The sequence below is a fragment of the Dasypus novemcinctus genome, chromosome 28 (genome assembly GCF_030445035.2).
Source record: "Dasypus novemcinctus isolate mDasNov1 chromosome 28, mDasNov1.1.hap2, whole genome shotgun sequence".
NCBI lineage: Eukaryota > Metazoa > Chordata > Mammalia > Cingulata > Dasypodidae > Dasypus > Dasypus novemcinctus.
Window position 1 is genome coordinate 17887417 of NC_080700.1, and position 13937 is coordinate 17901353.

Genomic DNA, 13937 nt, shown 5'->3' on the forward strand with positions numbered 1-13937 from the left:
GCAAAGAAAATACAGCTAGTTTAAGTAATTTCTTGAGACTAATAACACTGAATGGTAAGGGATCAAGCTCACCAGTCACGAGCAATAGGTTGGCAGAATGGATAAGGAAATATGACCCATCTATATGCTGTCTACAAGAAATTCATCTTAGACCCAGGGATTCAGGGAGGTTGAATGGGAAAGGCTGAAAAAAAAAATCCTACAAGCAAACAGTAACCAAAAAAAGGGCAGGAGTAGCTATAATAACATTGGACAAAACAGACTTTAAATGCAAAACTACTGTGAGAGACAAAGATGAACATTACATATTAGTAAAAGGGATACTCTTTCAAGAAGAAAGAACAATCATAAACATTTTTGTACCTAACAAGGGCACCTCAAAATACATGAGGCAAACACTGGTAAAACAAAGTGGAGGAACACATGCCTCTACAATTATAGTGGGGAACTTAAATACACCATTATCACCATTAGAGAGAACATCTCAACAGAGAATCAATAAGGAAACAAAGACTTTGAATAATATATTAGAGGATCTGAGCCTACTAGACATATACAGAACACTACACCCAAATACAGCAGGGTATACATTCTTCACAAGTATATGTGGAACATTCTCTAAGAGAGACTACATGCTAGGCCACAGAGAAAGATGCAATACATTCAGAAAGATTAAGATCATACAAAATAATTTCTCTGACCACAGTGGAATTAAGCTGGAAATCTGCAAGGGCCAGAGAACTAGATAGGGACAAATATGGACATTAAACAACTCACTCTTAAGACAGTGAGTCAAGGAGGAAATCTCAAAAGAAACTAGTAACTACCTTCAAACCAATGAAAATGACAACAAAACATATCAAAACTTAAGGGATGCAGCAAAAGCAGTATGAGAGAGAAATTCATAGCCATAAATTCATTCATCAAAAAAAAAATAGCTAAAATTGAAAACAAAACTGCACACTTGGAGGAATAAGTAAAAAACACAACAAACTAACCCCAAAGGAAGAAGAAAGATAGAAATAACAAAGATCAGAGCAGAGCTAAATAAAATAGAAAATAAGAAATCACTACAAAAAATAAAACAATGAGCTGGGTCTTTGAGAAGATCAATAAAATTGACAAAACCTTAAAGAAGAAAAGAAAGAAGTTGCAAAATACACAAAATAAGAAATGCAAAAGGTGATATCACCGCTGAACCCACAGAAATAAAGAGTATCATAAGAGGACACTTTCAAACACTGTATACCAATAAGAAGGACATTTAGAGGAAATGGACAAATTCCTTGAAACACATAAGCAGCCTACATTGAAAAAAGAAGATATTGCTAATCTCAACAAAGGAAACACAAGTAAAGAGATAGAATCAGTCATTAAAACCATACAACTAAGAAAAGCCTTGGGACAGACAGTTTCACAGGTGAATTCTACCAATCTTTCCAGAAAGAACTAACACCAATCTTGCTTAAACTCTTCCAAAAACTCACAATAGAAGGAACATTGCCTAACTCATTCTATGATGCCAACAGTACCCTAACACCAAAGCAAAACAAAGACACCAAAAGGAAGGAAAATTAGAGCCCAATCTCTCTAATGAACCTAGATGCTAAAATCCTCAATAAAATACTTGCTAATCATATTCAATAACATAAAAAATGAATTACACACCATGTAAAAATGGGTTTCATCCCCGGTATATGCAAGGATGGCTCAATATAAGAAAATCAATTAACGTAATACACCCCACAAACAGATCAAAGGAAAAAAAATCACATGATCATATCTATAGGTGCAGAAAAAGCATTTGACAAAATGCAGTTCCCTTTCCTGATAAAAGCACTGAAAAGGGGGCGGCAGACTTGGTCCAGTGGTTAGGGCATCCGTCTAGCACATGGGAGATCGGCGGTTCAAACCTCAGGCCTCCTTGACCCACTGCGCGCAAGGAGTGCCCTGCCACGCAGGGGTGTCCCCTGCGTAGGGGAGCCCCATGCACAAGGAGTGAGCCCTGTAAGGAGAGCCACCCAGTGTGAAAGAAAGAGCAGCCTGCCCAAGAATGGTGCCGCACACACGGAGAGGTGACACAACAAGATGATGCAGAAGAAACACAGACTCCCGTGCCACTGACAACAACAGAAGCGGACAAAGAAGACGCAGCAAATAGACACAGAACAGACTACTGGGGTGGGGGGAGGGGAGAAGGGGAGAGAAATAAATAAATTAATTAATTAATTTTAAAAAAAGGCACTGCAAAAGATAGGAATAGAAGGAAACTTTCTGAACATGATAAAGAATATATATATGAAAAACTCACAGCTAACATCACTTACAATGCTGAAATCCTAAAATATTTCCCTGTAAGATCAGGAAAAAAACAAAGATGCCCACAATCACCCCTCTTACTTAACATTGTGTTAGAAATAGTTCCTTGAGCACTGAGGCAAGAAGCAGTTATACAAGACATCCAAATAGGAAAGGAAGAAGTCAAAAGTTCACTATTTGCAGAGGACAAGATCTTATCAATAGGAATCCCTGAAAAATGTACAACAAATCTTTTAGAACACATAAATGAGTTCAGTAAAGTTGCAGGTTATAAGATCAATGTGCAAAAATCAGCAGCATTTCTGTACACCAATAATGAGCAATCTGAGGGGCAAATCAAGAAAAAATACCATTTACAATTGTTGGAAACTGAGGCACAGTGGTCTCAAAAAGAGAGATGTGCTGTTTCCATGGCTATCCTGGCAACCTAAGGAATGCAGGATAAAGCTGTTAAAGGCTAAAAGAAAAGATCAGCACAGACCTTTTGTAGTAAATAGAACACTTAAACTTTGTACCTTGAGATAAGACTTTTTGAGTTCCTTAGTAATGCTAATAGTTAACTGCCTGCTGCTTGTTGTCACCTAGACTGGGGTATTTGGAGAGCCCAGTGTAAACAATATAGTTGTCTGATGAGTCTCTACTCCCAGACTCCTTAATCCCAGCTCTCTCTTTCTTTCTTTTTTGCTCCTTCTTTCTCTTTGTTTCCTTCCCCCTTTTCTCTTTCTTTTATTTCCGATATACGCTTCAGGCCCATACCTCCAACATACAATAGTAAATAAAATAACCAAATATCTAGGAATAAATTAAGACATAAAAGACTTATACACAGAAAACTACCCAACACTGTTCAAGGAAATCAAAGAAGAGTTAAATAAATGTAAGAATATTGCTGTTCATGAATAAGAAGACTAAATACCCTGAAGGTATCTATCTTACCCAAACAGATTATAGATTTAATGCAATCCCAATAAATATCAACACAGCATTTTTAATGAACTGGAAAAAGTAACTGTGAAATATATTTGGAAGGGAAAGAGGCCCCAATTAGCCAAAGACATATTTAAAAAGTAAAACAAAATTGGAGGACTCACACTACCTGTATTAGTCAGGTTTCTCTAGGGAAAGAGAATCAACAAGGGATATCTGTAGATAGTAAGAGATTTTCCAGTTTCTCATGCAGCAATGGGGATGCACAAGTCCACGTTCCGCAGGCAGGCTTCAACGAGAAACTCCGATGAAAGTTCAATGAAGATTCTTGACGAATTCTGGGAGATGTTGACTGTCCAAAGATGAGCTGAGAAATTCTCTCTCAATGCTGGAATCACTCCCCTTTTAAGGATTTCAACTGATTGGATTAAGCATCACTCACTGCTAATGGCAGTCTCCCTGACTGAGGTACTTATAACCAGCTATCTATGATTTATCACTGCAAAAGTCAATGGTGACTAAAGTCCATAAATGCCCTTGTATTATAGTTAGCCCAGTGCTTGCTTGATGAAACGACTGGGCACAGTTACCTGGCTGAGTTGACACAATAGCCGAATCATCATACAACCTGACTTAAAAACATACTACACAGCTATAGTGGTGAAAATGGCATGATATTGGCAAAAGGATAGACATATTGACCAATGGAACTCAATTTTGAGTTCTGATGTAGATCCTTGCATATACTTTCATCTGATATTTGACAAGGCCACCAAGTCCACTCAACTGGGAAAGAATGGCCTCTTTAACAAATGGTGCATGAAGAACAGGATGTCCATATGCAAAAGAATGAGAGAGGAACAACATCTCATACCTTATACAAAAAAAACCTCATGATTGATTAAAGATATAAATATAAGAGCCAAGACCATAAACACCTTGGAAGAAAATATAGGGAAGCATCTACAGGACCTTGTAATAGGAAATGACTTCATGAACTTTACAACCAAAAACTGAGGTATGAAAGAAAAAATAGGTAAATGAGACTTCCTCAAAATTAAAAGCCTTTTTCAACTCAAAGGAGTTTATCAAGAAAGTGAAAAGAGGAAGCAGGCCAAGGAGTGCCCTGCCGCACAGGGGTGTCCCCGCATAGGGGAGCCCCACACGCAAGGAGTGCGCCCCGTAAGGAGAGCCACCCAGTGCGAAAGCAAGTGCAGCCTGCCCAGGAATGGCACTGCATACATGGAGAGCTGACACAACAAGATGACGCAACAAAAAGAGACACAGATTCCTGTGCCGCTGACAACAACTGAAACACACAAAGAAGACAACTGTAGCAAATAGACACATAGAACAGACAACCAGGGGGAAGGGGAGAAAAATAAATAAATAAATAAATAAATAAATATTTAAAAAAAGAAAGAAAGAAAATGAAGACAGCCTACACAATGGGAGAAAATATTTGGTAATTACATATCCAATAGGAGCCTAATATCCAGCATATATAAAGAAATCCTGTATCTCAAAAATAGACAAACAACCCATTTAAAAAATGGACAAGAGATTTGAACAGATGCTTCTCTAAAGAAGAAATACAAATGGCTAAAAAGCACATGAAGAGATGCTTTATTCTCTATTACCAAAGGGTGGAATCAACCCAAATGCCCATCAACAGATGAATGGATAAACAAAATGTGGTATATACACACAATGGAATACTACTCAGCTCTGAGAAGGAACACAGTACTAACACATGGGATAAAATGGGTGAATCTTGAGGACCTTATGTTGAGTGAAGCAGGCCAGGCATTAAAGGACAACTACTACATGACCTCTCTGATATGAATTAAGCAAATCAAGCAGTCTCATAGAACTAGAGACTAGAAGATATAGGAAAGAGGGGGTAGAAGAAGGTTGTGAACCAACACCTACATGGGTGAAATCTATGATAAAGTGGAGGTAAGTAGTTTGTGCTGTGAAAGGATAAGACTGGGGCATAGGTATAATATTGGATGGGGTTGTGCATGCTTGAGGGGGGCTAGGGTTGGGAGGAGGGGTCAGGTGTTCCATGGAATTGGGGGGATGTTTGGGGGAGCAGGTGAACATGGGATATTGTCAGGTACATGGCTGAAACTACAATGTTGAGAAAACTCTTTAGAAAATATTATATGGTAGGTTTACTGGTTATAGGTGTTTGATGGGGGTATCTGGCACAGAGGGTACTGGGGCAGGCTTCTAGTGACTGTGTGAGTGCTCATCTTGCCATAGTGTGTTATAGCACTGGGTGAGACCCTTACAATGAGTGAAATGTGTTGTATCCCCACCCTGGGGAGTCCTGATGTTCTTTCACAGAGGGAAGTATGTCTCTTAAGAGCAAGGGTGGCTCCAAAAGGGGGAGGACAGACTAGTGTGCCAATCCCTCAGCATTGTTACAAGTATCTATGAACCTTGTCCTTCAAGCCTAGATGTCACTTTGGGCCCTGAAGGTGGAGGAGAGAGAAATAGAATAGATGGAAGAGGGATTAACTGGGGGGCAATGGAAGTGTTCCACAAAACAGTGCAATGTTTGTTCACTATTGCCAAAAGTTGGAATCAACCCAAATGCCCATCAACAGACGAGTGGATCAATAAAATGTGGTATATACACACAATGGAATACTACTCGGCTGTAAGAACAAACACACTACAAACACATGTGATAACATGGATGAATCTTGAGAACCTTATGTTGAGTGAAGCAACCCAGACATTGAAGGACAAATACTACATGACCTCAATGATATGAAATAAACAAGCTGCCCTAGATAGCAAGAGACTGAACGATAGGCTTGCAGGAAATCGGAGGGTGGAGGAAGGATATGAGCCGATGTCTGCAGGGGTGGAATTTAAGACGAGATGGTGGTAAGTATGAACACAAAGAAGAGATAAAAGGGGGGCAAGGGGTTGCCTTTGCTTGGGGCTTTGCGGGTTTGAGGGTGGCTGGGGAGGGACGGATGGGTAACGTTGCCCAAAAGTGGGGGGAGGGAGGGGTAGCATACGAACCAGGAGAGGGTCAGGTGTTGGTGGAGAGTAAAATGCCGAGAAAATCATATCAAAATATAATAAAGAGGGTTACCTGTTTAGAATGCTCGGAGGGGAGGGTCTGATGCAGGACGGGCTCCTGGGGAATGTCTAAATGCTCATTCTGCCAGAGTGGGTGACACCATGGGGTAGAAACCCAAGTAGTGAGAGTGGGGGTGGACCCACATCCTGGGGAGGACTAATGCCATCCAATAGAGGGAACTGTATCCCTCGAGAGAAAGGGTGGCTCCCAGGGCATTGGGGCAGTTGAGCAAGTTAGGCCCTGAACACTATTCCATCTATCTCTGGAAGTGGCTCCTCAGGAAACGGAGGTTGGCTATCACTGAGGGCACCAAGGTGGAAGGGAAAATGGACGTTAAATGTGTGGAACCAAAGTAAATGGGGGGTAAGAGAGGAGTTTCTTGAGAGTACACAAAGATGGATATAAAACATGTAATATTACACCATAACATATAGGAGATGACAGACTGGTAATGTAAACCATAATGTAAAACATAGGATAACTAAAAATGTAAAGAACTGTGTATCCTAAAGTATGCACCATAATGTAAGCACAGATGTCACCTTGTTAGAAAGCTAATGTCTCAGACTCTGTACATCACTTTAAGTAAATATGATATGAATAGGGCGTAAGAGTATCACTGTGGAAGGGAAAAGGTTTTCTGGTGGATGGGTGGGAGTGCTGTATATTATATATATACATTGCTGTGGTCTAGGACTCCTGTGAAGAAAAGCTGAATAATTAGGGGGGGGGGGGGAAAAAAAAAAAGAAGAAAAAAATAGGATGTGGAATTTTTTCAAGTCAACATTCTTTATCTAAGTTCTTTATCTAACTTTATCCAAGTTCTTTATCTATCCTTTAAACTCATCGCTATATGCCATTCCCTAGTAAGGGACCATGACATTATATTGGGCTTCAAATTTCGGGGAGTTCTGGATCACAGAGTGTTTCAACAATGGCAATGGAGGGATACTGGTATGGGATACCAATGACAGGTGATATATGACTGACAGGGAGCTGTACAGAACATATGTCCAGGGTGCATGGTAATGTTTGGATATACTCATAGTGGCAACAATTAAAAACCACAGTAGGGGGGGTACTGGGTTCCTGGCCAGTGGTGCTCTGTCGTGGTCCCTAGGGGAGCAGCGACAGTCTCCCAGGTACAGTGGTGGGGACCGGGAGGGAGTGAGGGTTCAACAGTGAGCCCCAGATGCTAATGACTATGCTTGTGAGCTGATAAACCCAAAATAAGAACAAGGCCTAGAGCAACTTTGTGCCTGGGAATTTCCTTCTGTCAGCCTTCATGTTACTCAAATGTGGCCAGTCTCGAAGCCAAACTCAGCATGTAAATGCAATGCCTTCCCCCCAGCGCGGGACATGACACCCGGGGATGAGCCTCCCTGGCAACGAGGGACCACTATCAACTACCAACTGATGATGCAACTGGAAAATGACCTTATACGGAAGGTTCAATGCGGATCAGCAGAATATCCATGTCTACATAAAATACCATGACTTTAAAATGCTGTTTGACCTAAAGTAAGGGGGAAATGGAAAGGAGAAATGAGTTTATATGGCTACGAGTTTCTAAAAAAGAGTCTGGAGGCTGGCAGAAGGTTTGCCCTCATGCACAACTGAGCAGAGTCAGAGAGACAGATAAAGCAGATACAACCCCCAGATATTGGTTCCTTTGAGGGCTAAAGAGACCCATGGGAGTTATGGTCATGGCCGATGGGGTTAACTACCAGGGCAGATGGCCCCTCTTTGGAAATGGTGTTTATGTGTGATGAATCTGGACTCAGATGGGATCTCCCTTCATAAGACTTTCATGCTAATGTGCTGGAGGTGCAGTTAATGTTGGGGTTTAAGATATATTTAGGGGATTTGAATCTCTGGACTGACAATGTGATAGCCAGGTCCTGAGCCTCAACAGACTCCAGCACCTACAATCTGATCTATTGGACTTACCACACTCAGCTAAGATGGAGTTGAAGAAGGACAACCACCACACCATGGAGCCTAGAGTGATTACAACTGAAAATGGGAGGATTGCATGCAGCATCCAGGTGGAATCTGAGCCTCCTCTTGACATAGAGGTGCAATGGACACAACCAATCCAATGTCCACATAGAAGAGGTGGCATTGGATTGGGAAAAGTGGACATAATGGACAAAGGGTATGGGGAAAGGGAGGAAGAGATGAGAGGTGGAGGCGTCTTCGGGACATGGAGCTGCCCTGGATGGTGCTTCAGAGGTAATCACCGGACATTGTAAATCCTCACAGGGCCCACTTGATGGAATAGAGGAGAGTATGGGCCATGATGTGAATCAATGTATATGAGGTGCAGAGGTGCCCAAAGATGTACTTACCAAATCCAATGGATGTGTCATGATGATGGGAACGAGTGTTGTTGGGAGGAGGAGAGGGGGGGTGGGGGGGGTTGAATGGGACCTCACATATATATTTTTAATGTAGTATTATTACAAAGTCAATAAAAAATAAAAAAATTTAAAAAAAAAACAAAAAAAAAAAAAAAAAAACAGTGCAATGAAGGATACAGGCCATGTTAAATTTCACCAAAAACTTATAAACATGTATAGTCTAAAATGTAAACCATAAGGTAAACCATAAGGTAACCAAAATTTATAAAAGTATGCAGTCTAAAATATAAACTATAATGTAAATCAAAATGGAACCACGCTCAGTAGCTATGTTTTAGTATCTGTACATCAGTTCTAGCAAATGTAAGATCCATATTAAAAAGACTATTGCTGGGGAAGGGGGAAAATGGTTTGATGTTGGCTACATGGGAGTCCCCTATATTCTATATATGACTTGACAGTGACCTAAAACTTTTTTGAAGACATAATAAAAAAAATTTTAAGAAAAGGATACAGACACTGAGAAAGAAATGGAAGAGATTACCTTGCCACTGTACATACAGGGTAACATATATTACAGTGATAAAAGGCAACACATCAAAAAAAAGGTTTATATTTTTCATTTTTAATACCAAATTTACTTTTTACTCTAATTTAGTTTTTCTATATTTTTATATCTTCTATTTATAATCATTAAACCTACCATTACTATTTCACTTTTTCACTAATTAAATTTGGCACTATATTCGGCTTCATTTTTGAAGAAGTTTTGGATCACAGACGGGGTCAAATGTGGCAGGGGGGAGCATTGGTGTGGGATATCATTGATGGGTGATGCATGGGTGGTAGGGAGTTCCCAAGGGATGCATAAAGGGTATATGGATATGTTCTTATGTTTGTTGGGTACTGACATAGTGGGCAGAGTTACACACGACAACTGAGGGAGTGCTGAGGTCCCATTTTGATGAGCTCTGTCACATTCCCCATGGAATAGAAACAATCCCCCAAGTGTAAGGGCAAAGACTAGTGAAGAAGGATTGTCCAATGATGTACGCTTGATACTGATGACTATACTCATGAGCCATGTGTTTGAAATTTCAGTTAGCCCTAGAGCTGAAAGGTGCCTAGAAGTTACCTACTGAGAGCCTCGATGTTGCTCAAATGTGACCACTCTCTAAGGGAAACTCAGCATGTAAATGCATTACCTCCCCCTCAAACATGGGACATGACTCCCTGGGATGAGCCTCCCCAGCCCCAAGGGATTACCACCAAGAACCAGCTGGTGATGCAACTAGAAAAATACCTTGAATAAAAGGAGGAAATGGTAAAGACAAATGAGTTTATATGTTTAAGTGACTTCGAAATGATTCAGGAGTTCATCAGAGCAGTGGCACTTATGCACATCTCAGCAGAATCCCAGAGACAGCCAAAGTAGATACAACTTCAGGTAGTGGTGCTCCTGAGGGTTATGGAAACACCCAGATCCTACAGTCATGGCAGATGGCTCTGGAGTTCAGTACCTTGCCAGTGGCCATAATGGAGTTGGACTCAGATGTGACCTCTCTAAACATGCCTCTTCTGTCACTTTTACTGAACCTGTGGTTGGCCCTTGGGTTGGTATATGCTCAGGAGACCTGAATTTCTGGTCTGTCCATGTGCCATCTGGGCCCTGAGCCTCAGCAGGGTTGCTAAACCTCCCCTCTGATCCATTGGACTTACCCAGGTCAGGCAACAGGAAGGTGAGAATGGTCAACCACCACACCCAGGAATTGAGAGAATCCACAACTGCAAGCAGGAGAATCCCATCTATCAGCCATGTAGGATCTAAACCACCTCTAGATTTACAGGTGGAGTGGACATCACCATCCTAGGTCCACAGGGTGGAGGAATAAACTATGGATTAGAGTGGATTTATTGATATTCTACTAAAGAATTACTGTGACTCCTAGCAATGGAAGTGATTGTATCATTGATGTGGATTCAGTGGCCATTGGAGTTGCTGAGGGCAGGGAGAGGGAAGTAGAGCTGTGATATGGGGGCATTTTCAGGACTTGGAGTTGTCCTGAATGATATTGTAAGGACAGATGCAGGACATCGTATATCCTGACAAAACCCACTGAATGGACTGGGCGTAAGTGTTACCAACAATATAAACTATAATCCATGCAATGTAGCAGTGCTCCAAAATGTATTCATCAAATGCAAGAATGTGTCACACTGATGAAAGAGGTTGTTGACATGGGAGGACTGGGTGTGGTGGGGAGTGGGATTATGGGAACCTCATGTTTTTTAATTTAACATTTGTGTGATCTATGTGTCTTTTTAAAAACAAAGACAATAAAAATATCTTTAAAAAATAAAGTGTATTGGAAGAAACAACCTGTTTTTGTTCAGTGTCAACCACATAATAGACACAATTGATTGAGAGAATTATAAAGACATCATGAAACAGTTGGAAAACTTACTATATTAGTCCACATACTTCCACCAAGTACAAGTTACCTTAACAATGCATGTCCACTTTCAGGTTTAGGGTACTGGAGCTGCAAAATATTCACAACACAAATTTTTGTCAGCTTCTCATCTGTAGTCTCAAAAAGACAGACCCTTGGATACTAAGGACAAATGACGGTATTCCTAGTTATAAATCTATAAACAGCATCACTTTGACTGTATTTACATTGTTCTGCTGGGAAACACATATAAATTTTTTTTCTAAGATTTATTTTATTTATTTCTCTCCAAGCCCCATTGTTTTGCACTTGCTGTCTACTCTCTGTGTGTTCTTCTATGTCTGCTTATTTTCTCTTTAGGTGGTACCAGGCTGATCCTGGGACCTTCCAGGGTAGAAGAGCAGTGCTCAATCTCTTGTGCAACCTCAGCTCCCGGGTCTGCTGCATCTCTTATTGCCTCTCTTCTGTGTCTCTTTCTGTTGCATCATTTTGCTGTGCCAGCTCTCTGCATGGGCCAGCTCTCCTGCACAGACCAGCACTCTGCATGGACCACCACCCTGTGTGGACCAGCACTCCACTCAGGCCAGCTCACCATGATGGCCAGCTTACCTTTCAACAGGCAGCCCTGGGAATCAAACCCTGGACCTCCTATATGGTAGATGGGAGCCCAAACACTTGACTAACATCCATTTCCCCAGGAAATATTTTTATTTTGGAAATGTTATCAGATATTTGACTGGCTTGTAAAGCACCTTAATAGGTGATAAAATGTCTGGGGAAAGTGCATTTGGTCACCTCATAGAACCTTAGGAATTTATAATAAATCTGAGACTTCTCACAGGACTACTCCCCTCAATCTACAGTCTCAGGGGAAAGAGGATTTACCCAGGGAGTTAATGATTCTGGGTTTGGTTCTTTGGGCAGATTGCTGCTACCTTAGCTTGAGGTTATCACAAATGAAATCAGAATTAGATCTCTATCAATCACAATAGAAGAAATTACTGAATCTATTGCTAGAGCTGTAACTGCACAGGAAGTCATTAGATGTATTAGCTAAACTTGTTACTTATAAGCTGTAACGGAGGCATTTTTGTCTTTGCCAACAACACCTGTTGTATTTGGGTACACACTTCTGTGGAAGTTAAGGCACAATTGCATGAAATAATTAAATGCACTACATGATTTAAACCAAGTAAGGCCTTCCTCAAGGCCCTGATTTGATCACTTTGATTTTATTTGGGTCAAATCATAGGAACTGGACTTAGGCATATATTACATGGCAGGCATTTGGACCTTTTATCACTCATAGTACTCATTATAATCTCCCTGTTGCATTGGTTTCTTTTATTTTTTTTTCCCCAAGAGTTTTGAATGTGTGTCCCCAACCACCTGAGACCCAGCAAATGATTTCTTTATGTCTGAGATGACCTAAAAATTATGATCATGGGAAAAATGACATCATGACTATCTATGAGCACAACATGTAAACAACCAGAAATATTACCCCATGACCTTAGGCATTACCTGAAAATGGGTTCAACACCTTAAATTTTCTATTACCACTCTAAATGGCTGTGAGCCAGATCAAACCAGGGTAAACTGTTAAACAAATTAAGTAGACCCTTGGTGGAGACCTTTATGCTAAGCCCTACATCAGCAAACTGAAGCTTAACTTCATTCCTATCCCTTTATGTGCTCCTTTCCCCTGAACCTGAAACATAACAACCTGCCATAACCTGCCAGTTTCTGTCCCTGCTTCCTTCTCCAGGAATCTTGATCTGTTCTCTTTGTTTCTGTGTAGAATTTTGTCCCCAGCTTCTATGATTTGTTTAGTCTCTTCCTCACTCAGGGCCCCATTTTCCTTACACTTTACATTTCTGAAACTCTCCAGTCCAACAGCAGGTCAGTTTAATGCTCCCTCTCAGTTTTTCTTTGTGAGGCTTTTCTGCCTAAAGTTTCTTCCCTTCTAGGTTATCCTGCCTCAGAGAGTCAGAGTGTCATTGCAGAAAGGTGGGACCCCCAGAAAAGTCCATTTTGCATTTAGGGAATTCAACCAACAGAAATGGGATGTAGCGAGTGCACCACTCGCCACAGCCATTCTGCTATGATTTTACTCCCCAATTCCCCCAAATGGGGACCCTTTTGTGTTCAGCACTCCTTAGAGCTTGTTTTCAGCACTGGTTCTCGGTACCTGAATATGCTGTTAGTGCCTCTAAAATATGCTGTTAGTGCCCCCCGTGAGAATGATCCAGGCTGCTTGCTGCCTCTGGAGAACCCAGAATTTTTGCACAGGACCCTCTGAGAGGAAAGTGTAGAGAACCAATATCTCCCGGGTGGAAGTTTCCTACCTGATACTTCTCTCTTTCTTCAATTTGGCATTTGTGGAGCCCTTCTCCAGTCTCTGCCATCCTCCAGGGTATCTGCGGCCGTTTTTTTCAGGGTATTGCTTCCGTCGCTGGTTGATGACGTCACCCCTCGACCACTGATTTTTTTTTTTTTTTTTTTCCCAAGAGGTACCAGAGATTAAATTATGGACCTTTTACATTGGAAGGAGGCACACAACCACTGAGCTAGATCCACTCTCCAATGAGAGTTGGTTTCTTTCATTTTTTTGTTTTGGTTTTCGAAGGTACCAAGGATTGAACCGAGGATCTCATACATGCAAAGCAGGAAATGAACTACTTGAGCTACATCCACTCCCTCAATGATTTTTTCTAACTTTTTCTCAACTTCAAAAAGTAAAATAATATACAAAAGGCAGCTTAACAAATT

The 13937-nt window shown here is 41.0% G+C and overlaps 1 protein-coding gene across 17 annotated transcripts in view; it reads right to left on the minus strand.

The window, feature by feature from the left end:
* Positions 1 to 13731, minus strand: part of LOC101422108 (zinc finger protein 596-like) — a 53711-nt gene extending 39980 nt beyond the window's left edge. For 4 of the 17 annotated variants that reach the window (XM_012525035.3, XM_071212510.1, XM_071212511.1 and 1 more), the window contains exons 1-2: positions 13514 to 13622; positions 11215 to 11255 (exon numbers count right to left, since the gene is read on the minus strand). The gene's annotated coding sequence lies outside the window, so the exon portion shown is untranslated. Of the gene's footprint in view, positions 1 to 11177; positions 11256 to 13513 lie in introns of all 17 variants that reach the window. The other 13 variants (XM_071212517.1, XM_071212515.1, XM_071212518.1 and 10 more) reach the window with 8 other exon arrangements.
* Positions 13732 to 13937: the final 206 nt, after the last annotated feature.